This window comes from Vipera ursinii (assembly GCF_947247035.1).
Source record: "Vipera ursinii genome assembly, chromosome: 1".
Taxonomy (NCBI): Eukaryota; Metazoa; Chordata; class Lepidosauria; order Squamata; family Viperidae; genus Vipera; species Vipera ursinii.
The window spans coordinates 232,479,918-232,507,085 of NC_139512.1; positions in this window are offsets into that span (position 1 = coordinate 232,479,918).

Here is a 27,168-nt window from a genome sequence, read left to right on the forward strand (position 1 = left end):
TTAAATCCAGAAACCTTCCCATATTGCATTATTATCTCCATCAGGTCCACAACAGAATTTTCTGGCTGGGTCACCGTAACAACCAGGTCGTCTGCAAATGCCCTCAGTCTATAATCCTGATCTCTAATTTGGATACCCTTAATTTTTTCCGAATTCCGTATTTTAATCAATAATATCTCCAATGTTAAAACAAATAATAAAGGTTATAATGGACACCCTTGTCTTGTGCCCTTTTCAATATTGCATACTTCAGTCAAACTATTATTTACTATTATTCGGGCAGTTTGTTTTTGATATAATGCCCTAATTGGTTGTAAAAATTTATCCCCAAAATTCATTTTATCTAAAACTTTCATCAAAAATTGCCAATCCAGTTGATCAAAAGCTTTTTCAGCATCTAAAAAGATCAACGCCACAGGGATCTGGTTGTTCCTTTCCAAAAATTCCACCAAGTCTACTATATGCCTCACATTATTTTTCATTTGTCTACCACTAATGAACCCAGTTTGGTCCCCATTAATCATTTGTTGCAAAACCCTCATCAATCTGTTAGCTAAAACCTTAGCAAATATCTTGTAGTCCGTATTCAAAAGTGATATTGGTCTGTAATTTCTTACTTGAGTAACATCCTGATCTTCCTTCGGAATCAGGGAAATAAAAGCAGTTCTCCAAGACGGAGGCACCCTTCCTCCCCTTTGAATTGTCTGAAACAATTCCCTTAATGGCTTTATCACCTCTGATTGTAGATTTTTCTAATACACCGCACAGTCCATCCGTACCTGGCGCTTTATCCACCTTCAGTTGCTTAATTGCTAAAAGAGTTTCTTCTTCTGTTATCAATTGATTAATCTCTTCCTTTTGTTCTTGTGTAAGAACCGGGATGTTGGCATTCTTCAGATATACGTCAATATCTACTTCATTAATCTTATCTTTAGCATATAATTTGGAATAAAAGTCCACAAAGGCTTCCTTAATAAGGTACTGTTGATACACAACCTTACCTTTATGTTCTATTTTATCTATGTTAGAAGCCCTTTGCTTTTTCCTTAACCTGTAGGCTAACCATCTACCTGGTTTATTGGCATTGCAAAAAGTGTTATGCCTAGCAAACCATAAGTTAGTTGCCACCTGATCAGCCATCAACTTATCAAATTGTCCTCTTAACAAATTAATAACCTCTTTGATCTTCACATCCGATGGATTCAAAATTAGGGCCTTTTCTTTTTCCCTAATTTCATTCTCCAATTCTTTCCTCCTGGCTTCCAAGTTACGTCTGTATTTATTGTTCATATATATTAACACCCCTCTCATATAAGCTTTACTAGCGTCCCAAACCATGTCCATAGAAGTATCCTTGTTCATATTAATTTCAAAAAAGTCCTTCATCTGTTTTTTACATTCTTCCACGTTACTCTGATTTCTAAACAAGTTCTCATTTAAGCGCCAAGAGCGCCTATCTCTATTATCCTTATTAATCTCTAACCAGACTGGACTATGGTCAGATATAGTTCTTGGACAAATCTTTATCTTCTTAATCCTAGAAAAAAAATCATTAGTCAGTAATATAAAATCAATCCTGGAAAAAGATTGGTGTCTATCAGAAAAAAAAGTGTAATCCTTTTCATGTAGATGTATTTTTCTCCAAATGTCTCGCAATTCCAAATCGTCCTTCATTTAAAAAAAAAGATTTAGGCAATCTAGCATGGCTTGGAGCATGTTTAAAAGAACCACACTTGTCCAGTTGTACATCCAAGACGCCGTTCCAATCTCCCATAAAAATAAAAGATTTATAATCCATCTGAGTAATCTTACTGTGTAATGAACTATTAAAGTCAGCTTGTTGTTGATTAGGAGCATACAGTCCAACCAAAAGCGTTTTTTTGCCTTCTAACAGCAAATCTATCATAACGTATCTTCCTTGTTTATCTACTTCTATTAGCTCCGCTATCACAGAATTCTTGACATAAATAACCACTCCATTTTTCTTATTCATTGCAGAAGCAATAAATTGCGTACCCAACCTTGAGTTCAATAGGTACTTTTGGTCCATAACCCTAATATGTGTTTCTTGCAAGCAAATAACATCAGTCTTAAATTGTTTTAAGTATTGAAAAACTTTCTTTCTCTTCTGTGGTGAGTTTAAACCATTGACATTCCAAGTTAGGAACTTAGTCGCCATCCTTGGTGTCCCGAAGCTTCTGGAGCACGCCTGCCAGGATACCTTTAACTTCCTTAGGCTGCGCCCCTCCCACAGCTTCGCTATAGGTACGCTTTGAAGATTCCATAACTTTCTGCTGGTCTTGCACTTGCTCTTGTCTCACTCGTCTCGAGGCAGCACGCATCATCCTCTGGTCTCTAGTGTCTTCCGATGAAACTGTAATTTGATCCCCTCCAGTATCTTTCTCATCTGTCTGTGTTCCTTCAGCATCTTGAGGCTTTCCCTCGCCATTTTTCTTTGCAGATTCCAAAAGTGGTAAAGGGGTTGCTTTTAAAACTTTGCTATAAAAATCATGTGCCTGGATCACTGTGACCAAACGGTGTCTCGTGCCTTCATGCATCACCACCATGCCCACTGGTATCTCCCATCTAAACTTGATGTCGCGTTTCTTAAGTTCCTGTGCCAGAAAAGCAAAATCTTTCCTTCTCCTTAAAATTCTTGGAGGAATCTCTTTTAAAACCAAAACTTCTTGCTCAGCAACCACAAGCTTAGTATCATAAGAAACTTGGATAACTTCATTCCTGATTGCTCTCTTTGTGAAGTAAACCACCACATCTCTAGGTAGCTTCCTCTGCCTTGCAATCCATGAATTCACACGAAAGATTTTTTCTATATTTCCCTCAATTTCAGCTGCTGGCTGTCCTAGTACCACTTCCAAAGCCTCGGAGACTATCTGCTTTAAATCTTCTTTAAGATTCTCTTTTAAGCCTCTGATTCTGATAGCAAACTCCATCTGGTGGTACTGGACCAGAGCCAAGTCACCATCCATTTTATCCATCACATTTTCATTCTCTAAGACTTTTGCTTCTAATCTGGAATTCTTTTGGCTAATATCTTCCATTTTTTCGTCCAAGCATTGAATACATAAAGCCACACCTTCAAGTGCAGGCAAGATGTCTGCCTCATTGCTGTAAACTTCTCTTCCATCTTCTCCTCCAGTTTTTCCATCTTTCCATCTATAATATCTGCTATCTGTTGTGAGTGCTTTTCCAAAGCATCCTGTAAATCCTTAACCGTCAGTGCCGGAGCAGGTGCAGGAGGCAGTAAGGCTTGCAGTGAGGACTGTTGCACCGGGGAAGCCCCCGCAGTCCGGAGAGCTTTAGAAGTTTTAGCTGCCATCTTCCCCCACTTTCACTTACTACGCACTTTCACTTTTAAAGTCCATAAAGTCCATTGAACTAGAGAACAAAAATCCACTTCACCTTGACCTCCTGTATTGCTCTGCCTGCCTCTTCACACTCGAAAGTCTTTCCTTCTGGCAGGGGTGGTTGCTAATTCTTGGTTCTGCTCCCAAAAGCACGGAGCAGAAGTGCTGCGCAGCCCGGAGCAAACCCAGGCTTCGGGGGGGGGGCTCGATCCTTCAGCCGCCCAAACTAAAAGCTCAGGCAGCCCCGGAGAGCTCAACCCCTACCTGGGGCCTCACCCCCTCCTCTTCTCCCGAGGAGGGGGCTTCTGAACCACTGAAACAGCTGATCGGCGCTGTTTTCAGCAGTTCAAACAAAGCCGCGGAGCGGACAGCCCAGAGATGGCTGTCTTCAGCGTCGTGTTGCCACCGGAAGTCCCCAAATCTAGACACTTCTTGAAGACCTCCAGATTAACCAGATATTTTCTATGAAGTCGCATGAATTTTGAACCAATTCAAGGCCTTAGTGTCTTCTTAAAAAGAAAGGTTCTAATATCCTGTAACTATCTATTTTTTTTCTCTAGGTAATTAAGAACTACTAAAGGAAAAAAAAAACAATGGTCTCCTTGATCCTAAATGAGCATACTTCTTAAGATGGAGAGGGACTGTACAAAATCACTTTGCATACTAGAAGGTAATTAAGGGATGTGGAGAAAACAGGATTGGAGAAACCATTTAAAAAAAACTCTTCTTCCCTACAAGAATTAAAGATGCTGGATTTCTAATGAATCTATGGTCTTAGGTAAATTGTTCTCAGACATAGATAGCAGACCCCCAGACAAGATATTTCTCTGGAAAGATTGGTTTTAAGAGGTCATCTAATTGCTATTTTAAACATAGTCAATTACAGAACATTTATAATATTGTAATAATGGTATGGTGGAAGCAGAGTTTCCAGATTGAAGCAGTCCATCCTCCATACTAATCTCATCACCCCTTCATCTGTTGATCCTAAACTAATTATTCTTTTTCTGTATAATTTTGTTTCTGGATTGTTTGGGGTGCACTCTGGGGGCAGAGTGATCAATGTTCTGTTTGCATGATTGTAAAGAAAATAAGTTGCAGATCCCAGATAGTTTTAGTTATTTAAAAGTGGCTGGATTTGTACCATAATAAAGGAAATGGTATTTGAGATTTCCCCTAAACTTTTTTTCTCAGTGCACCCTAAATCCATGTTATTTCCTCTAGTTTACAGGAAATGATTTTTTTAAAAAAATATTTTGACATAAAATTGGAACATGTTAAGATTTTATTACTAATTACAAAGATACAGTACTGGTTCTTCTGATTACTCAGTAACAATTGGGGACCAGTATTTTAATACTTAGAGGGACTCGGTGGCTCAGTGGGTTAGGACGCTGAGCTTGTCGATCAGAAGGTCGGCAGTTTGGCGGGTCGAATCCCAAGTGCCGCATAGCAGAGTGAGCGCCTGTTACTCGTCCCAGCTTCTGCCAACCTAGCAGTTCGAAAGCACGTAAAAATGCAAGTAGAAAATTAGGGACCACTACAGTGAGAAGGTAACAGCGTTCCATGCGCCTTTGGCGTCTAGTCACATGACTAGTCACATGACTAGTCACATGACCACGGAAATGTCCTTGGACAAGCGCTGGCACTTCAGCTTTGAAACAGAGATGAGCACCGGCCCCTAGAGTCAGAAATGACTAGCACACATGTGTGGGGGAACCTTTACCTTTACCTTATTTTAATACTTGATAAATGAAGACAAATAAGTACAGTGTTTAATTTAATTAATTTAATTTAATTTAATAACATTTATATACCGCCCTTCTCCCTGAGGACTCAGGGCGGTTCACAGGGCAGAATAAAATAGTGAATACAAACATTAAAAAAGATTAAACAAATTGCCCTAGTTAAAAACAATATAAATACAACACTAAAAACCCCCAGAAAAGTTAAAAAACAAAAAATAAAATAACCCCAACACTCCCCCTCAGGCTAGGCCGGCTTGTACAAACAGAAATGTCTTAAGATCGCGACGAAAGGAGCGAAGATCGGGCGCCATCCGGAGCTCAACCGGTAGCTGATTCCACAGCTCCGGAGCGCCCACAGAGAAGGATCTCCCCCTGGGGGCCGCCAATCGACATTCTCTGATCGGTGGCACCCTGAGGAGGCCCTCTCTGTGGGAACGCACAGGGCGCAGGGAGCTTGATGCCGGCAGCAGATGTTCCCTGAGGTACTCCGGCCCCATGCCATGGAGTGCTTTAAATACCGTTACCAGTACCTTGAATCTCACCCGGAAGACAACTGGCAACCAATGCAGCTCACGGAGCAGAGGCGTAACGTGGGAGTATCGGGAGACTCCCAACACCACTCTCGCGGCTGCATTCTGTACCAGTTGGAGCTTCCGAGTAGTCCTCAAGGGCAGCCCCATGTAGAGAGCGTTGCAGTAGTCCAGACGAGAGGACACGAGCGCATGAGTGACCGTGCATAAATCGTCCCGGCTAAGATAGGGCCGCAACTGACGCACCAGGCGAACCTGTGCGAAGGCCCCCCTAGTCACGGCTCCTATATGGTCTTCCAAAGTGAGCCGTGAATCTAGGAGGACCCCCAAGTTGCGAGCCCTATCTACGGGGGGTAATCGTTCACCCCCCATAACTAGAGGTTTAGCATAAATAATGACAATATATTCCTTATGCCTCTTTTTAAGTTTTAATGATATAAATGAAAATTATTTTACTGTATATTGAGGTTGTGGTTGAATGTTATGTTCCACATTTATTCCTGTATTACTATTGTTATTATGTGCTGTCTGTAGAACTTGAGGTGCAGAATTTTATGCTTCTTAACTTTTCAGACAGCTTTACTATAAATGTTGTTTTATTCAGCATATTTAACAAGTTTATCTTCTTTTCCTGAATTTTTCAGTGGCCAGTTCAGATCATCAAAGAAGGTTTATTCCAAGATCCATTCTGTAGGAACAATAGCTAATGATGACATTCTTCACTGCAATGTTACTGATCATTGTTTTTAACGAGGAATGGCATAGAGTTATTTGTACAATTTGAAATGGCCAGAGTTAGGTCAAATAATGGAGAGTTAGGTCAAGTAATTTTGGTAAAAATGTAAGTAGATTGTAGATTGTCTATAAAGCATTAAGAATCTAATAAATCTATGCACCTAAAAAAAATCTACAGTCTTCTGTATTCCTCCCCAATGAATCTTTCTTTGAATTCTATGATGAAAAAATAAAGAATTGCAATGATTATTTTTCAGAACAGCTTTGTCCTTTCTAATATCTAAGTTTTGGACGCAAGCTTAGTCATAGTTGTGTCAGATCCATGACTAACTGAAATTCTATCAATATTGATCCCATATTTCTTGCTGATGAAACAGTTACATGGTTTTTGTTTTGAAGGTCCTTTAATTGAAGTCTGTTGTGGATAGAACAGTTTTCAATTAAAAAAAAAACACATTTGAGATTTCTTTGTTTCCTTGACACACTGATAGAGAAAGAAAGCCACCTCAGTGGACTTTTCCCTAAATATCTTCCACTTTGAGGGAATGGTGGGTCCAGAGACAATCATCATCTCTTTTAATATACAAAAGAAACATTTGTGCAGAAGGTAAAATAAGACACACAGTTGCTGCCATTATAAAGTACACAAAAGCATCCTTAGGAAAACTCTGTTACTGTACTGTTAGATGCATCATGCGCATTCACCAACTAGTTAATTGTGGTGTAGAATAGAAGAGGCACATGTGGTGTGTAAAAAAAGGGTTAAAACTAGAATAATTAAAGGCCATTCATTTTGTTATTCACAGTAATAATAGAATAGAATAGAGTAGAGTAGAGTAGAGTAGAGTAGAGTAGAGTAGAGTAGAGTAGAGTAGAGTAGAATAGAATAGAATAGAATAGAATAGAATAGAATAGAATAGAATAGAATAGAATAGAATAGAATAGAATAGAATAGAATAGAATAGAATAGAATAGAATAGAATAGAATAGAATAGAGCTGGAAGGAACCTTGGAGGTCTTCTAGTCCAGTCCCCCGCTCAAGCAAGAGAACCTATACCATCTCAGACATGTGACTGTCCAGTCTCTTCTTAAAAACCTCCAGTGATGGAGCACCCACGATTTCTGTTCCACTGGTTAATTGTCCCTACTGTTAGGAACTTTCTACTTAATGCCTTGTTGCTTCTCTCTTTGATCAGTTTCCAACCATTGTTTCTTGTCCTGCCCTCTGGTGCATTGGAGAATAATTTGACCCCCTCTTTTTTGTGGCAGCCTCTCAAATACTGGAATACTGCTATCATGTCACCCCTATTTCTTCTTTTCTTTAGACTAGCCAAACCCAAGTGCTGTAGCTGTTCTTCATATGTATTAGTCTCCAGGCCTTGCATCATCCTAGTTGCTCTTCTCTGAACTTTTTTGTAGTTTTCAGTTTCCTGGAAAGATCTCCAGTCAGATTGATATATAGATATCAATTACGGTGGTTCTCCTCCTACCTCTCAGGCTGTTCGCAGACGGTGTTGACAGGAGGGCAGAGGTCAGCCCCTAGGCCCCTTAGTTGTGGGGTGCCTCAGGGGTCGGTACTCTCGCCTCTCCTGTTCAACATCTATATGAAGCCGCTAGGTGAGATCATCCGTGGTTTCGGGGTGAGGTATCATCAATATGCCGATGATACCCAGCTTTTTATCTCCACCCCGAACCAAGCCAGTGATGCCCTCGATGTGATGTCCCGTTGCCTGGAAGTGGTACGGATTTGGATGGGGAAGAACAGGCTCCAGCTCAACCTGGCCAAGACTGAGTGGCTTTACGCACCGGCATCTCGTCTTGTCCAAGAGGTTCCATCTTTGGTTATGGGGGGAGAGGTGTTGCCTCCCGTTGATAGGGCACGCAATTTAGGCATCCTCCTGGATTCACGACTCAGTTTTGAAGATCATATTGGAGTCGTGGCCAGGAGGGCATTCGCCCAGGTTCGCCTGGTGCGCCATTGCGCCCCTATCTGGACCGAGATGCCCTACGTACAGTCACTCATGCACTCATTACCTCTCGGATAGATTACTGCAATGCTCTTTACATGGGGCTGCCCTTGAAGACCACCCGGAGGCTCCAGCTGGTGCAGAATGCGGCCGCACGGGTAGTGATGGGAGCATCCCAATACTCCCATATTACACCCCTCCTGCGTGAGCTGCATTGGCTACCGGTTGTCTTCTGGGTGAGATTTAAGGTGCTGGTACTTACCTTTAAAGCCCTACATGGCTTAGGCCCGGGATATCTGCAGGACCGTCTGCTGCTGGGGACGACTTCCCATCGCCCAGTGCGCTCACACAGAGAGGGCCTCCTCAGGGTGCCGTCGGCCAGACAATGTCGGCTGGCGACCCCCAGGGGGAGGGCCTTCTCTGTGGGAGCACCAGCCCTTTGGAATCAACTCCCCCTTGAGCTTCGGATGGCCCCGGACCTCGGGTCCTTTCGCCGCGACCTCAAGACGTTCCTTTTCCATCAGGCTGACCTGGATTGATGATGGGTTTTTAAAAGTTTTAATTTTTAATTGTGTAATTAATATTTGGGGCTGTTATTTAATTTTTTTTCTTAACTTTTGTATTGTTGGTTTTTTATTGTTGTTAGCCGCCCTGAGTCCTCTGGGAGATAGGGCGGCATATAAGTCCCATAATAAATAAATAAATAAATAAAGATATATATTAAATTATTGCCTATTGTTTCAAGGCCTCCTTGTTAAGTACTATTACAAAGACAGGTATTCCTTCTTTTCTACAGGTACTTTAAGTTTGTTCTCTGTCTCTCTTTCTCTCTCTTTCCTTTCCCTCAGTTTTGCCTACTATTTCTCTTTTTGGATAATTAATTACTTCTGATATTTCCTCATATTTAATGTCACCAAATATATATTTTGATAGCTGTAATATACTTGTTGTGATCCATGTCCCCGTTTGACTGGGAGTATTCTGCCTTGTTCTCTAGAAAAAAATCAGTGAAATGTTTCTTTATAAATTATACCCATGAAGGGGTGGAGAACTCTAAGAGGATAATTACACACACCTGTACTTATGTTATAACTACTCCAAATGGATTTTCTTTTAGCCATTGGCTTGTAGATGGCATTTTCTTCCTTGTAGACATTAATTGGGTCATGTAGTGGATGAAAGCAGCTTTTTGTTACACAATGATAGCAACGGCAAATATGATTTCTATGTCTGCATAGTGTTCTGTTTACTCAAACGTTATCCTTCTTTTATATTTGCAAGAAATATAAAACAACAAGAGGAAACTGCCACAGAATCCCTAAAATAGTTGAATAGCCCAACAAGATTGATCAGAAAAGTTAGATAAAATAAAAAAATCTGTTGGGGTTTAAAATAATCAGTCAACAAAAATGAGGAACTATGTAGCTACATTAAGAGGCAAATCAATATGCTGCCTTTTAACTTAATCAAGACAGAAAGAAAATGGGAATCAATGCTTCCCTAGCAACTGTCTATATGCCTCCCTTTATAACCAACCTTACTTATATTGGGATGACTATAATTCTAGTTCTGGCAAGGAGATCATCATCATAAATGAAATCCGTCTTCTTAAAAAATGGATAAGTATGACTATCCTTGGCTTATTGCATTGAATTTTGAACTTGATTTTTTTAAATATAAATTGACTTTACATAAAATACTGGAAGGTGGCCATTTGTGTTTGAATGCTATTTGCATTCTATTTTTAATGGAGGAGTAGAAAATGGAATATTTCTATAGATTCAATGAGTTCTTTGGCATTCCAATGACTTGGAAATATTTAAGCAGAAAAAATATCATGGAGTAAGATTCTTCTGAAACTGGAATAACACAGTTTGCTTATTTGCATGGATTTTTTATGAATTATTTTGGCTCACTTCTAAAGAAGAAATCCTGTTTCAGGAGCATTCCACTGGAGCTGAGCGGGGAAATAGCTTGCAAACCAAATGTAAACATCTCACATTCACTGACACTCATTTACATGTCAATGTCTGTGGTTAATTTTGTTTCACCTTCAATATGTCTTTCTAATTTGGAAAAGACAATTTCCTAATACAGGATATGAACCTGAGATCAATTTGACAAATTGAAGGTCTCTTCAACTGAACTAATTTTTGGTTCTCCTAAAAATAAAAAGCTGCTTTCAATGGCCTCCATTAAATAACATTCAAGCAATAATTATATGATGAATGTGTGTGTGTGTGTGTGTGTGTGTGTGTGTGTGTGTGTATATATATATATATATATATATACACATACATACATACACACACACACACACACACACACACACACACACACACACACACACACATATATATATATATATATATATATATATATATATATATATATATATGGATCTTTGGTCATTCGGGTTTTTCCCCACGTAGAATTGAATGTGTAAGAGCAACGTTTCGATGAAATCTCATCCGTCATCCTCAGGCTGATGGCTTCAGCTTCATTCTTCTGGGAGAAGAATATATGTATACATATACATACATATATACATATATACATATACATACATATATACATATACATATATATATGTTTTTGTAGATTTTCACGGGTATAGGTATGTAGGTCTTGGTGTATTCGGGTCTTTTCCCGTGTAGGACACCCTCAATCCTACACAGGAAAATACCCGAATACACCAAGACCTACATACTTATATACATATACATATACATATACATATATATATATAACGTTATACACATAAACACAGAAGTTAGAGACTCTAGGCTATATTTATATAACTAGATTATCAAGGAGGAAAACATAAAAACAAGTAACAGCAAAAGAAAATTCATCTCTTCGCTTTAACTTTTACAAAGGTTTTTTTTTAATGTTTGGTGAAATTAAATTAAATTTATCTTGTTAGATCTTTTCCTGTAATCGCATTTGCAAATGAGAAACTACATTAAGTGAGTTACTTAGATGAAGAAAAGAGAAGTCCCCAAAGAAATTTTCCTTGATGTATATAATTAAGTGCCTTGTTAAAGTCAACTCAAAAGATTCTTTCTTGTTAAGAAAATATCTTCTGCTAATTTATTCTAATTAAGCAATATGTCATAAGGTCATTTGTTTAGCTGCTTGTCTTGCTTTTGAACTTTTTAAAAAGCTAAATATCAAGTGGAATAAATAAGATGTTATGAGAAACCCAAGACCTATTCCCATCAAAGAAGTCTTCCTTATTAGCATCCAATGTTCTTCCAAGCTCATTCCAAGAACTAATTTTCCATTTGTTTGAGTTGGCTCTAGATCTTATCGAAGAAATGATAGCATTTCCTTTCCTAAATGTTTGACACATTTTTTTGTTTGTTTAAGAAAATCAATGCTATTTTTGAATAAAACATTTGGAGAAAACATGAATCCCAGAAGGAAAAGTCCTTTACAAATGTGCATTGGACCCATCACTCAGTCATTCCCAGTCAACCCACCTCTCTGGGTAACTGTGGAGATAAAATGAAAGCATATCCCCATGTTTCTTCTTGAGTGCTTGGAGAACAAGTACCTTATCAAATCAATATACAAAAGTCTAAATAAATAATGTCCCCCCCCTTTTTTTAAAAATGTTCCATGATTCTCTATGTCATCCAACCTGATAAAAGACCAGAAGTTAGAAACAAAAGCATGAAACCAGAGAATAGTGCATATCTAGTGGGACTTTTTTTGAATTGTGTATGGTTTAATAAATTTAAAATATTTAGTTAAAATATTTCCATCAGTATTTCTTCTTCTGATAGGTTTGCTGAGGAGATATACATCTTTGGGAGTACAGGTTTAGTACTGTAGCTCTTTGGAAACCCCCCCTCCCCCAACTATTGATATGATGTAGTTTACATTGACTTTTCCACTCTTGTTTTTTGAAAGAAACATAATACATTTGATACCAATGTCCTTCAAAGCAGTAACCTTTAAATGTGGGTTCGTATAACACCTTGGACACAATGCTGGAAGAAAGGAACAAGTTTTCAGGGTCATATGAGCAGTCAACATGTTAGGGCCATCATAGGGTGTGTTTTTCCAAAAGGCAAGTGCTACAAGAAAGAAGACACACCATCAGATGGCATTGTTTTATACCTTCCTGTTGGATCTTGTGGACTAGGCAAAAATAATTGGAAATAGGTATGTGCCTGGGGTGGGGGTGGGGGGGTTAGTGATAATCTGTATCTTGAATTGCAATCAGCATCTGATGGTTTAGTTTGCAAATCAATTGTATGATGTGGGCAAACGGCAATGTAACATAACTACACACTGTTACCTGTTCATTGCTGCATTGTAGACTAGTTATAGCTTCTGAATGGTCTTGAAGGGCAAAATTGTAAAAAAAAAGTAATAGGCCAAAATTGGGATGACCATGAGGAGGATCTCCTGATCCAAGAATACTGATTGGAATCTGTCCTCAAGGAAGGAGACTCATTCCTAACTATTTAAGCCAGCTGAGAGGGATCCATAATGAGTGATATTAGAGGCTACTAAGAGATTAAGGAGGACCAGGATTGATGTGCCACACCATCCTGGTCCTTTCAGAGATTATCAGAAAGTTTGATCAGTGTTGCCTTGGTATTAAACCCAGGCTTAAAACTGACTGCAAAGGTTCCGTAGAATCCATTTTCTCCAGGGCTCTCTGAAACTGCAATCTCACCATCTTCTCAGTTGCCTGAAGAAATGAAAGTGGATGGAAACTTGGAGGAAAGTCATCCTGTAGGTTGAGTCCAATGATTTAAAAGAAAACTATTTTGGGAGGCTAGAATATCTTACAAAATGAGATATTAAAGTTGCAGCTGTAAACAATTCCAACACAAAGGAGATGTGGGAAGGATGTAAAGACCTCAGTATGCATGCAGCATTCTTGAAAATCCTGAATGGAAGGAGGAACACATAACCAAAGAGGAATAGAAGGTAATCTACAGAAACTATAAGCACTATGTTAAAAGGCTAAAACCCAGAATGGCCTGAGGCTTGCGACAGATACCAAAACCAACAAAATAGTGTTTCTGTATACATTAAAAACAAAAAAAGGAAACAAAACAGGATATAGATCCATTGTGAGGAGAAAGTGGTGAACTGATGACAGCCATTTGAGGTAGGCAAGATCAAGAAAGAAGCACATCAGGATTCCAGGAATGTTCTTAATTTTTGCAGGAGACAATTACAGAACCTTGAAAGCATGTCAATGTTTGTTTGGCTTTATATGAAATAAAATTAAGGTGAAGTTATCTTCAGATTCTTTCTTATACTTTTTTTCTTTCTTTCTTGGGACTAAGTTATCTTTTTTTTAAAATCCAACCTCAACAGTTTACTCATTCTTTCCCATCCTCATAGACAGATCCACAATCCTTCACAACTGGTAATTGGTGATGGTAGAAAGGCAGGCTGTCTAAACCATATCTTGCATCTGTCTTGTCTCAAAAGAGAGTTTGAGTCTTAGCTGGTCATAATTATGTGACTGAGGAGGGAGAGGCATTCTTCTTAGAACAAGTAAGGAAATAGAACCCCTGTCACTATTCTTTGAGAGTGTCAGGAGAACTGGTGAGATTCCAGAAGATTGAAGGACAGAAGCTAACCTTATTTTCAAGAGGAAAAGATAAACCCAGGATACTGCAGACCTATTAGTTTGACATCTATATTGGGCAAGGATCTTGGACAGATTAAAAAAAAACATCATGTTTGTGAGCTTTTAGGTAAATGTAATACAATTAACAGAAGCCAGCAGAGGTTTGTCACAAACAAATTGTGCCAAAATAATGTTATTTCCTTCTTTGATAGAGTTGGTGGCTAGTAGATCAAGGGAATGCCACAGACATAAAGTATTTGGACTTCATCAAAGCTTTCAACAAAGTCTGTCAAGATATCCTCTTTCCAACTGTCTAAATGCAGTACATCATTTGTGTTATTGAAAGTGTCTATGAAGGGGGAGGTGATATGATGCACTGCAGTGATGCAGCATGTTTCCAGGAAGGAGGAAGCACAGTTCAAGAAGGAGGAGGGGGCAAACAAGAGACCATACTGTCCAAAGATGGGTCAAAGAAAAAAGAAGAGATTGAGGATAACCATTCCCTAAAATCTCCCAGTGTATATCCATTAGGTTAGGATAGTATAGGTTTAATCTGGCAAGATTCTATTTATATAGTGCATGCAAATAGAGAAGTGAACTTTATCGGGATTGTTTTATGTCTTTCTTGAGCTGAAATCTATTCAAATATTAAGGCTGAATGTGATACTCAAACATGACTAGAAGAATAGGGATAAAAATATTAGGTATTTCAGGTGGGAAAATTTAAGCACTGTGTGGCAGTGCAAGATGAATACACAAAGAGAAGAAAGAAACATCCAATTATCCAACTAGATTATTTCTTAGGTTCACAGTGAGAATCCATTTTAAGTAGCCTGAATGATGGACCTGTCAGGTAACCAAATAAGTCAGTACAAAATCTAATGTATTATTGAAGTGAGGATTTGGTACAAAGTTGTATATCCTCCCAGGTGTCCAATAGAAAAATCACTCTCATTCCACCAAAAGCAGACTAATGAGGTTTCACTATTCATGTTAGGAATACTGACTGAATTTTGGGCAGAGAGTAGCAATGGCAATAGCACTTAGGCTTATATATCACCCCATAGTGCTTTATACCATAGAAGGATGGAGGATCTGAGTCAATTTTGAGCCCCATCAGGATTGAATTCTAGATGTTAGCAGAGTTTACCTGCAATGTTGTTGTTGTTACTTGCGAAGTCGTGTCCGACCCATCGCGACCCTATGGACAACATTCCTCCAGGCCTTCCTGTCCTCTACCATCTTCTGGAGTCCATTCAAGCTCATGCCTACTGCTTCAGTGACTCCATCCAGCCACCTCATTCTCTGTCGTCCCCTTCTTCTATTGCCCTCGATATTTCCCAGCATTAGGCTCTTCTCCAGTGAGTCCGTCTTTCTTATTAGGTGGCCAAAGTATTTGAGTTTTAGCTTCAGGATCTGGCCTTCTAAGGAGCAGTCAGGGTTGATCTCCTCTAGGACTGACTGGTTTGATCATCTTGCAGTCCAAGGGACTCACAGGAGTCTTCTCCAGCACCATAGTTCAAAGGTCTCAATTCTTTGGTGCTCAGCCTTTCTTATGGTCCAACTTTCACTGCCATACATCGCAACTGAGAAGACCATAGCCTTGACTATACACACTTTTGTTGACAGGCTGATGTCTCTGCTTTTTAGTGTGCTGTCTAGATTTGCCATGGCTTTCTTTCCGAGGAGCAAGTGTCTTTTAATTTCTTGGCTACAGTCCCCATCTGCAGTGATCTTGGAGCCCAGGAAAATAAAATCTGTCACTACCTCCATTTCTTCCCCATCTATTTGCCAGGAATTGAGAGGGCCGGATGCCATGATCTTGGTTTTCTTAATGTTAAGTTTCAACCCAACTTTTGCACTCTCCTTCTTCACCTGCAACAAGAGGCTCTTTAGTTCTTCTTCACTTTCTGCCATTAGAGTGGTATCATCTGCATATCTTGTTGATATTTCTTCCAGCAATCTTAATTCCAACTTTTGATTCATCTAGCCCTGCCTTTCTCATGATGTGCTCTGCATATAAGTTAAATAGGCAGGGTGACAGTATACAGCCTTGCCGGACTCCTTTCCCAATTTTGAACCAATCAGTGGTTCCGTGTCCAGTTCTCACTGTAGCTTCTTGACCCGCATATAGGTTTCTCAAGAGACAAATGAGATGGTCTGGTACTCCCATCTCTTTAAGAACTTGCCACAGTTTGTTATGATCCACACAATCAAAGGCTTTAGCATAGTCAATGAAGCAGAAGTAGATGTTTTTCTGGAACTCCCTAGCTTTCTCCATGATCCAGTGTATGTTGGCAATTTGATCTCTAGTTCCTCTGCCTCTTCAGAATCCTGCCTGTACTTCTGGTAGTTCTCGATCCACATACTGCTGAAGTCTAGCTTGTAGGATTTTAAGCATGACTTTACTAGCATGAGAAATGAGTGCAATGGTGCAATAGTTTGAATATTCTTTGGCACTACCTTTCTTTGGAATTGGAATGTAAACTGATCTTTTCCAATCCTGTGACCACTGTTGAGTTTTCCCAATTTGTTGGCAAATTGAGTGCAGCACTTTTACTGCATCGTTTTTTAAGATTTTGAATAGCTCAGCTGGAATACTGTCACCTCCACTAGCTTTGTTGTTGCTCAGCTTTTCTAAGGCCCACTTCACTTCACATTCTAGGATGTCTGGCTCGAGGTCAGTGACCACCTCATTGTGATTATCAGGGACGTTAAGCTCATTCTTGTATAGTTCTTCTGTGTAATTTTGCCACCTCTTCTTAATGTCTTCTGCCTCTGTTAGGTCCCTGCCATTTTGGTCCTTTATCATGCCCATTTTTGCATGAAACGTTCCCTTCATCTCTCCAATTTTCTTGAAAAGATCTCTGGTCCTCCCTATTCTATTATTTTCTTCTATTTCTTTGCACTGTTCATTTAAGAAGGCATTCTTATCTCTTCTAGCTATTCTCTGGAATTCTGCATTCAATTGGGCATATCTTTCTTTTTCTCCCTTGCCTTTCACTTTCCTCCTTTCCTCAGCTATTTGCAAAGCTTCCTCAGACAGCCATTTTGCTTTCTTGCATTTCTTTTTCTTTGGGATGGTTTTAGTTGCTACTTCTTGTACAATGTTGCGAACCTCTGTCCATAGTTCTTCAGGCACTCTGTCTATCAGATCTAATTCCTTAAATCTATTTGTCAACTCTACTGTATATTGAACAGGGATATGATTTAATTCATACCTGAGTGGCCTAGTGCTTTTCCCTACTTTCTTCAGTTTAAGCCTAAACTTTGCAACAAGAAGCTCATGGTCTGAGCCACAGTCAGCTCCTGGTCTTGTTTTTACTGACTGTACAGAGCTTCTCCATCTTTGGCTGCAGAGCATATAGTCAATCTGATTTCTGTGTTGACCATCTGGTGATGTCCATGTGTAGAGCCGTCTCTTGGGTTGTTGGAAAAGAGTGTTTGCTATGACCATCGTATTCTCTTGACAGAATTCTATCATCCTGTGCCCTGCTTCATTTTGCACTCCAAGGCCAAACTTGCCTGTTATTCCGGTTATCTTTTGGCTTCCTACTTTAGCATTCCAATCCCCCATGATGATAAGAACATCATTTTTTGGTGTTAGTTCTATAAGGTGCTTTAGGGCTTCATAGAACTGGTCAATTTCATCCTCTTCCGCACCGGTGGTTGGGGCATAGACTTGGACTACTGTGATATTGAATGGTTTGCCTTGGATTCGAACTGAGATCATTCTGTCATTTTGGGGATTGTATCCCAGTATTGCTTTTCCTACTCTTTTATTGACTATGAAGGCTACTCCATTTCTTCTGAGGGATTCTTGCCTGCAGTAGTATACCTGATGGGCATCTGAATTAAATTCACCCATTCCTGTCCATTTTAGTTCGCTGATACCTAAGATGTCGATGTTCAGTCTTGTCATCTCTTGTTTGACCACATCCAGCTTTCCTTGATTCATGGATCTTACATTCCAGGTTCCTATGGAGAAAAAATCTTTACAGCATCGGACTTTCCTTTCACCACCAGACACATCCACAGCTGAGCGTCCTTTCGGCTTTGGCCCAGTCGCTTCATTCTTTCTGGCGCTACTAGTACTAGCCCTCTGCTTTTCCCCAGTAGCTTATTGGGCACCTTCCGACCTGAGGGGCTCATCTTCCAGCGTCATATCGTTTTGCCTTTTGGTACTGTCCATAGGGTTTTCATGGCAAAGATACTGGAGTGGGTTGCCATTTCCTTTTCCAATGGATCACATTTTGTCAGAACTCTCTGCTATGACCTGTCCATCTTGGGTGGCCCTGCACGTCATAGCTCATAGCTTCATTGAATTACGCAAGCCCCTTCGCCACGACAAGGCAGTAATCCATGAAAGGGTTACCTGCAATACTGCACTTTAACTACTGTGCCATCAGGACTCCAGGGAGTAGCTGAAGTCCAAAGAATTCTTAAACAGATATTGCTTTAATCAGTTCCCCACTTGTTTTAAGTAAGATGGTCACTTCTCATCCTACTACTATTCACTAATTCATGTATTTTTTCCCCCTCATAAACCAGGAGTTTATGATGTCAAGCTCCCTATGCTGGAAGACTATAGCACCGTAGACATTATGATGGCATTGCTTCACTCCTCTGTTATAACTTTGCTTTGTGGTAGTGCAGGAGATTTAGTGCCATATATTTTCTGTCTTTATCTTCATCCAGACACAAGGATCCTGTCAGTAGTTTCTTTACCGAAAGTGATGGTGGGATTCAGTCTTCACAGTTGTCAAAACTCAATGGGCAAACACAGCAGCAGTAGAATAAAGCCTTATTAATATGCCTTGGAGAAAGATTAGTTCAATTATTCTTGCAATAATTATGTAAGTGGACTTCCGGTGGCTGCGCGGCGCCGGAGACAGCCTTCCCGGGCTGCCCGCGGCTCAGCTGTGTGATTTTCGCCCGAAACAGCGCCGATCAGCTGTTCGGGCGAATTTGAAGCCCCCTCCTCGGGAGAAGAGGAGGGGGTGAGGCCCCAGGTAGGGGTAGAGTTCTCCGGGGCCGCCTGAGCTTGGAGCTTGGGCGGCTGAAGGATTGAACTCCCCCGAAGCCTGGGTTGCTCCCAGCTGGCTGCGTCTCTGCTCCGGATTTCTTGGAGCAGAGCCAGGCATCTGCGAACACCCCTGCCTGAAGGAAGGACTATGGATTAAAAGGAGCAGGCAGAGAGGTACAAGAGGAAAAGGTGAAGAGGATTATTTTATTTTACTCTCGAGCTTGATGGACTTTTTAAACTTAAAGTGAAAGTGCGTCACAATTGAAAGTAAAAGATGGCGGCTAAACCTCCCCCTAAAACTCTTCGGAGTGGTGGATCTTCTCCGGTGCAACAATCATCACTACAGGCGTTGCATCCTCCTGATGTATTGACACCGAAGGATTTACGAGATGCTCTTGAAAAACATGCCCAGGTAATTTTGGAATCAATGGGTGATAAATTTGCACAGATGGAGGAGAAATTGGAGAAATTGGAGGAGAGAATGGAAGAGAGGATGGAACAGAAGTTCAGCGTGATGAAGGTAGACATTTTGTCTTCAGTGCATAAAGTGGCGGAATGTGTGGAAGATTTGGATGAAAAAGTGGATGATTTGATTCAAAAGAATGCCATATTAGAAGCAAAAGTACGGAAGAATGAAGATTTAAGAGACAAAATGGAAAGAGAATTAAGTCTTGCTCAATATTACCAGATGCAGTTTGCTGTTAGAATCAGAGGCTTAAAAGAGAATACTAAGGAAGATTTAAAGCAGCTGGTTTCTGAGGCTCTCGAAGTGGTATTGAAGCAGCCAGCATCTGAAATAAGAGAAGGTATGGATAAAGTGTTCCGTGTGAATTCATGGATTGCTAGACAGAGAAAGTTGCCTAGAGATGTGGTGGTTTATTTTGCAAAAAGAGAAATCAGAGATGAAGTTATACAAGCTGCCTATGATGCTAAAGTTGTGATTGCTGATCAAGAAGTCTTGGTTTTAAAAGAAATTCCTCCAAAGATTTTAAGGAGAAGGAAGGACTTTACATTTCTTGTGCAAGAGCTCAAGCAACGAGATATAAGGTTCAGATGGGAGATTCCAGATGGGTTGATGGTGATGTATGAAGGCAAAAGGTACCGGCTGATTACTGTGAAGCAAGCGCGTGATTTCTATAATAACGTTTTAAAAGCAACCCCATTAACACTTCTGGAAGCTGCAAAGGGATCTGGAGAAGGAGAACATCAAGAGGATGAAGCAGAGGAAAACGGTGCTGGAGGAGATCAAGCTATAACTTCATTGGATGATCCTAGAGAGCAAAGGGTAATGCGTGCTGCTTTAAAACGAGCAAAGAAAATAAAAGAACAAGATCAGCAAAAGTCTTTGGAACTTCCACAACGTACTTACAGCCAAGCAGTGGGAGGAGCACGGCCTAAAGAAGATAGTCCTATCAAAGCAGTGCTTCAAGAGCTTTGGGAGGATATGCATGGCAACTAAATTTTTGACTTGGAACGTTAATGGACTAAATTCACCACAGAAGAGAAAGAAAGTTTTTCAATATTTAAAACAATTCAAGATAGATGTTGTATGTTTGCAAGAAACGCATATTAGGGCTATGGACCAAAGGCTTTTATTGAACTCAAGACTGGGTACGCACTTTGTTGCCTCTGCAATGAATAAGAAAAATGGAGTGGTTGTTTATATTAAAAGTGCCATAACAGCGGATTTAATTGAAGCAGAGAAGCATGGAAGATACGTACTGATAGACTTGTTGCTAGAAGGCAAAAAGACGCTTTTAGTTGGACTGTATGCCCCTAATCAACAACAACAACAGGCTGACTTTTTTAGTTTACTTCATACAAAGCTTACCCAGTTGGATTATAAATCTTTTATTTTTATGGGGGACTGGAATGGTGTTTTGGATGTACAGATGGATAAGGCTGGAGTTTTTAAGCGCATTCCAAGTCATGCTAGACTGCCTAAATCTTTTTTTGAAATGAAGGATGACTTGGAACTGCGAGATATCTGGCGTGAGAGACACTTGCAGGAAAAGGATTACACTTTTTATTCTGATAGACATCAATCTTTTTCGAGGATTGATTTTATTTTGGTGACTAATGACTTTTTTTTGAGGACTAAAAAGGTGAAGATTTGTGCAAGAACTATCTCTGATCATAGTCCATTGTGGTTAGAGATTGATAAGGAGAAAAGAGACAGGCGCTCTTGGCGCGTAAATGAGAATTTGTTTAGAAATCAGAGAAATGTGGAAGAATGCAAACAGCGGATGAAGGATTTTTTTGAAACTAATATGAACAAAGGTACCTCTATGGATATGGTGTGGGATGCTAGCAAGGCCTACATGAGAGGTGTGTTGATATATATGAATAATAAACATAGACGTGCTGTGGAAGCTAGGAGGAAAGAACTGGAGAATGAAATAAAGGAAAAAGAAAAGGCTTTGATTTTGAACTCAGAGGATGTGAAGACTAAGGAGGCTATTAAATTGTTAAGAGGACAATTTGATAAATTAATGGCTGACCAAGTGGCAACCAATCTGCGGTTTGCCAGGCATAATACTTTTTGCAACGCTAATAAACCAGGTAGATGGTTAGCTTATAGATTGAGGAAAAAACAAAGGGCTTCTAATATAGATAAGATTGAGCATAAAGGAAGGGTTGTGTTTCAACAGGACCTTATCAAGGACGCTTTTGTGGATTTTTATTCTAAATTATATGCTAAGGAGAAAATTAATGAAAAAGACATTGATATATATTTGGAGAATGCTAGCATCCCGGTTCTTACGCAAGTACAAAAAGAAGGGATTAATCAATTGATTACAGAAGAAGAAATTTTTACAGCAATTAAGGAATTGAAGGTGGATAAAGCACCAGGTACGGATGGTTTGACTGCGGCCTATTACAAAAATTTACAATTAGAGATGATAAAACCGTTAAAGGAACTGTTCCAGACAATCCAGAGGGGGGGAAAGGTGCCACCGTCTTGGAGAACAGCTTTTATTTCCTTGATTCCGAAGGAAGACCAAGATGCTACTCAAGTTAAAAATTACAGACCGATATCGCTTTTAAATACAGATTACAAGATATTTGCTAAGGTTTTGGCTAATAGACTGATGAGGGTTCTGCAACAGGTGATTCATGGGGACCAAACGGGGTTTATTAGTGGTAGGCAAATGAAAAATAATGTGAGGCATATAGTTGATGTGTTAGAGTTTTTGGAAAGGAACAACCAGATCTCTGCGGCGCTAATTTTCTTAGATGCTGAAAAAGCTTTTGATCAATTGAATTGGCAATTTTTGTTGAAAGTTTTAGACAAAATGGATTTTGGGGAAATTTTTTTGCAACCGATTAGGGCATTATATCAAAAACAAACTGCCCGAATTATAGTTAATAATAGCTTGACAGAAGCATGTAATATTGAGAAGGGCACAAGGCAAGGGTGTCCGTTATCGCCCTTGTTATTTGTGTTAACATTAGAGATATTATTGGTTAAAATACGGAATTCGGAAAAAATTAAGGGGATACAAATTAGAGATCAGGATTATAGATTGAGAGCATTCGCAGATGATCTGGTTGTTACAGTGACCCAGCCAGAGAACTCTGTTGTGGACCTGATGGAGATAATAACACAATATGGGAAGGTTTCTGGATTTAAAGTTAATATACAGAAAACCAAAATTTTGGTCAGAAATATGACAGTTTCGCAAAAGGCTCTTTTAGAAGGACTAACTGGATTTGAGATTGTTAAAAGGGTTAAATATTTGGGGGTGTTTTTGTCGCCCTCTAATACAAAGTTATATAAAAATAATTATGAGAAACTATGGGGGAAAATTCAAAAAGAATTGGAGAATTGGGAAAAATTGCAATTGTCTTTGTTGGGACGGATTGCAGCAGTGAAAATTCTTAAGAAAGATTCTAATTTGGAGGAATGGCAGCGAGGTATCAATAAATTTGTGTGGGCAGGGAAAAAGCCACGAGTTAAACTTAAGATTATGCAGGATACTCGTGAGAGAGGTGGGCTTAAAATGCCCAATCTTAAACTATATTATGAAGCTGCTGCATTAGTAGGAATAAGTGATTGGATTAATTTGACACAAGAGAGATTATTAAATCTTGAGGGCCATGATTTGTTGTTTGGCTGGCATGCATATTTGTTGTATGATAAGAAGGTAGACAATGTGTTTAGAGTGCATATTTTAAGACAGGCATTGCTGAGAGTTTGGAAGAAGTACAGACATAAGTTAGATTGCAAGATACCACTGTGGGCAATTCCAAAACACGCAATTGAAAATATACATGCTGGTTTCAAGCACGATGTGACTACGTACAAGGAGATCCTAAGTTTGGAAAGAAATGTCTGGTGTTTGAAATCATATAGCCTCTTGCGAGAAGAGAAGGTTGTTCAAAACTGGTTTCAATATACTCAGTTACGGGCCAGGTGGAAAGAAGATCAGAAAAATGGTTTTACAATGACTGATGAAAATTTGATAAAGCAAATTAGAAACCAGGGACCAGCACATATTAAACGGATATATCTTGCGTTGATAGAGATTGATTCAGAAACAGAACTTGTTAAGGATTGTATGATAAAATGGGCCCAAAACATCCAAGAAGTTATTACAATGGACACGTGGGAAAAGATTTGGGTGAGGAACGTAAAATTTACACAAGCTCAAAATCTAAGAGAGAATTTTTACAAAATGTTTTATAGATGGCATTTAGATCCTAAAAAGCTCGCAAGTATGTATCCGAATTATCAGCCTAAATGTTGGAGGTGCGGTGATGAAGACGCAACATATTTTCACATATGGTGGACTTGTAAAAAGGTTAAGGCTTTTTGGATAAAAGTCTGGTGGAACATGCAGAAGATTTTTAAACAGAGGATAAAGTTTTGTCCGCAACTTTTTTTGTTGGGAATAATTACAGATGCTACAGTTGTGGACACTAAGTTGATGTTGAATTTAATTACGGCAGCGAGACTCTTGATAGGTCAGTATTGGAAGAAAGAGGAATTGCCGTCTATAGAAGAGTGGACTTTAAAGGTTTCCGACCTGGCAGAGATGGCGAAGATTTCGGCCTATTTGAAAGATCACTCGCAAGAACGCTATATTATGGAATGGAGAAAATGGATTGAGTTTATCCAGAATAAGTATAGGGTTAAGAAGTTTTATGTAGCATTTGAATAAGTCTTCTTTCTTTTTTCTTCTTTTTTTCTTTTAGTTTTCTTTATATATATTTTTAATATTACTAAGGTTTGTTTTATCCTACATAAGCTAGAGAGTGATGGATTTTAGAGTTTATAATTGTTAGTATATGATTGTTTATGATTGGTTTTTTTATATATACCTTGTATTTAGCTCTGGGAAGTCGGGGGGGAGGGGGGGAGGGGGGAGAGGTAGGGGGGAGGGTGAAGGGAGGGGGAGGGTGGGTTTTAAAGAAAAATTGTATGTTAAAACTTTTCAATAAAAAAAAAATTATGTAAGTGAACTCAATGCATTTCAGAATCCAGTTCTTTATAATGATGAGACCATGACCAGATGAATAACATTTGCTCTCTTTCTTTCTCTGGTGTATGATTATGTCTCTATCTTTTTGTGCGTGTTTGTGTACAGTATGTATTACATTTTCATGAGTTCCAGAAATGGTGTAGCTCATACTTCAACTGACCCAAATTACATGCTACCAGTCTTTAATATAGACTCCTTGTAGCATTTGCTGAAAACAACAAGCTAATCAAGCTATATCTACTCAGTGTGGTTCTGAGATTTAAACTTGATTGAACATTCTCTACACTTTCTCTTGCCTGCTTGCGTGTACAATAGCAAACAAAGACATGCTAATAGTTTAAGTACAGTTCTCATTTCAAATAAGATATTTTATAACTCTGTAACTAGATATATCCTTTTAAAAAAACACCCAATTGGAAAATGGTATTTGTAAAATGAAAATGTTGTTCTGATTTTCACATGGAAAGTGTGAACTGGAAAAAATAATAATAATTCTCAAACCCTAATTGAACAAAATTCCCTACCATCAGAATTTTCTTCAAACACATGAATACAAAAAGAAAAAGAGTTTTTCTCTTCTTCAATTCTAATAAATGAAAATTGAACATTGTAAAACCTACACTCCAGTTGGTTCAGTTTATTGCATAGTTATGTTTAGGGAACAGTTCTGGGTTGCATCAAGACAATAGAAAGGTCCACAATCGGTCTTTGCTTGGAGTATAATAAGATATACTGTACCCAACTGCTTAATGAATTCATACATATTTGGTTCAATTTGATTTGATTCTCTGCAACATAAGTCTCCCAGTGAAGTTCTACTGGGATCTGTGTGAGATTTTGAGATCAGTGCAGCTGTTCAGAAATTCTACTCCTCACCCTGCTCCCGAATAATCATTCTAGAAGGATCCTGTCTTTGGTGGCACTTATTCCATATCCTGCTGCCATACAAAGTAGAAACTCTGCAAAACTATCACAACTTAGTCTTTCTCTGCAGGATCATATTAGGCATTCCCTTTCTGCACTCTGCCACAACACACCTTTTATTAGTTAATGTCTACAATATTGCTTCTCGCAAAGATAGTGTAAAGTCTACAGATCTGAAGTATTGGGAAAGCACTGTAAGTACAGAGGGGAGTTCAGAACAAAACAACACAGAAAAGTCCCATCCTACAGCTTCTTTCAGGTTATCCTGCTGCTTTGGGAGCCAATTCAAATGCTTATTGATGACAAGATGGCTTTTCAACTTGAAAAACCTAATACTTGAAACCAGCCACCTGTCATGAACTACTGAGCAAACATCAGTTGTGATGTCAAGAATTAAAAACAATAGGAGGGGATGGATGAGGAGCTGAAAATTAGGAAAATATATCTAGGCAGAGTCAGGTTTGTATGGGGGAAATTTACAATTGATTTGAAACTGCTTACAGTATATCTCCTGTCTGACTTATTATAAAAAATGCACACACACACACACACACACACACACACACACACACACACACATGCAATATACTATATTTGCAGAAAAGGATTACAGTACAGAAGTGAAAGGTGAAATACCTGTATATTTTTATTTATTTATATCTTTTTACCAGACTGTGTATATTGGAGGCTTACCTAATTCTGTTCCCGTAAAAGATTGACAGAGAAAGAGTAACAGTGCTCCAAAGTCACTTACTAAACTTTGTAGCTTAGTTGAAACTTCAGTCTATGACCCTGGCTTCTGATTCTCTGGCTCAGATCTTGTATCTCAACCAAACTCTACATGTGGATTTATGCAATGTAATGAATGGAGTTCTGTAATTATATAGCTGAGTGCATGGCACCTCCCTACAGTATGTATACAATACTAAAACTTTAGTATCTGTTTGATACTTTGTAACCTTCAACTGGATGAAATGGTACATCATAAAATAACAATTTTTGAATCAACATACCTCAAATGGGTTAAATACGGTAACAGAATGTGTCCAAAATTGGAGCTTCATGACTCACATGGGATTGAACTTTGGCAAACTTCAATACCATCATGCCTTCCAACTACAGTGTATGTCAAACATGTCATGTCAAAACAGTGTATGTCAAACAGGCATGTCAAACTCGTGACATCGCACGATGTATCACAACCTTTTCCCCATTGCCGGCAATGGGGAGGGCGCAGTTTCATTGTGATGCATCCGGCCCGTGGGCCGGCAGTTTGACATGCCTGAACTATACTTTCCAGAAACCCATAGGTTATATGCTGCAAAGAAAGTTGATAGGGGTACCTCCATCCTCTATCCCACCTCCCACCGAGTCTTGGCCCTAGTCAGCTAGCAGAAGTACCAACAGGTGAATGGCCATTGACTGCTTCGTTACTGAGGTCAAAATGTGAAATCTTTTAACAGCAGTGGCCATTGAGATAAGAATGAAGCAGTATCTGAGATGCCTTCTGCAAAGTAGGGCTGGCCTCCCACTTGGAAGGTTGAGAGTTCAATCCTAGGCAACAACAGATGTTTCTTTATCAGGGTGCAAAGAGAAAATATCTGCTGCAAACTCTGCAGAGGTATCAGAGAGGGCATCCTGCCAGTAAATGCTGAACTCCATTTATGGTCACCCTGAATCCACCCAGATAAAATAGTTTACAGAAGTGTAAAAAGAAAAAAAAATCCATCAAGGTCATATTCCTTACTCACTAAATGCACGAAACACAGGTCAAGGTAAAGT